A 1366-nucleotide genomic window follows, 5' to 3' on the forward strand; every position below is an offset into this window, starting at 1 on the left:
ATGGCAACCAATGTGCTGGCAACATGAGTAGAAGAGCATGCATTCTTCTTCCACCAAGGAAAGCGAGGAGAACTCCCACGGAGAGACTGTTCGGTCTGCCTGTGTAAACAGCTGCTAGACAAATGGCCGACTGAGTTCAGGACCCTGGAAAGCTCCGAAGGAGGGCGGAAGGCTGCTAGAGAGAGGGAGGGCTGAGGAGGGGGGAGGGGAAGAAGTAGGGGAGAAGAGAAGGGGAGGGAGAGGAGCAGTAGATAGAGGGGCAGGGAGGAGGGAAAAGTGGGGGGAAAGGGAAGAGGAAGGGAGAAAGAAGCGGAAGGAACTGCAGGCTGGGTTAGTGGTTGCCGTGCATCTTTAGCTTCTCCAGAGAACAGAGTATTGAAGGTGAAGGCTCTGTTTGTCCCTGAACCATGGAGAGGACTTTGTCACCTGTGAATGCAATTTCCCAAACCCTGCGGAGAGGGAGGGGAACCAGCCTCCCAGCCTTTGGAGACGTGTTCTTTCTGTTCCTGCATAATGACTCTGCAGGCTTGAGTCCTGGTTGTACTTTCTAAGCCTCTCTCCAAACAATTACAACACACGCTTAGTCTCAAGGCTAACCAGTCTACCCACAGAGCTATTGCTCCAAAGGAAAATTGGCTCAGCAAGGTGAGGCATAGTTCCTCAAGCACAAAGTTAGAGTCAGAATTCAGACCTCCCAACTCTGAAAGTTCTCTGAGTTGCCCAAGGTCTCCCTCGATACACCTCAAAGCCCTGTCCGGGTCAGATGTGACAGACACTATGTCCCTTGTAAGTCTGAATCCAATCCAGATGAAATATTATGTTCAAGGCCAACTAAAGTACGCAGGGAGACCCTGGCTTCAAAGGGAGGATGGGACAGAGAGTCAGCAGATAAAAGCCCCTGGCAGCCTGAGTTTGGATCCCCAGAAACCATGCAAGGACTAAACACGATGGCACTTGTCTGTAACCCTGGCATTCTTCCAGTGAGGTGGAAGTTGGAAACAGGAGAATCACCAGGAATCACTAGGAACAGCTAGTCTGGTATCTCAGTTACTTTCCTATTGCTGTGATAAAGACACCATGACCAATGAAACTTGGAGAAGAAAGTGTTTAACTGAGCTTGTGGTTCCAGAGGGGTAGAGTCCATGTGGGTGGAGCAAAGGCATGATGGCAGGACAGCTGAGATCTCATATCTCCAACAGCAAGCAGGAGGCAGATAGCACACTGGAAATGGTGTTTTAGAAGCCTCCAAGTCTGCCCCCAGTGACCCAGCTCCTCCAACAAGGCCATGCCATCTACAGTGATGTCATGTCTCCTAACCTTTTATATATATATATATATATATATATATATATATATATATATATAT

Source organism: Microtus ochrogaster, chromosome 2 (assembly GCF_000317375.1).
Source record: "Microtus ochrogaster isolate Prairie Vole_2 chromosome 2, MicOch1.0, whole genome shotgun sequence".
NCBI lineage: Eukaryota > Metazoa > Chordata > Mammalia > Rodentia > Cricetidae > Microtus > Microtus ochrogaster.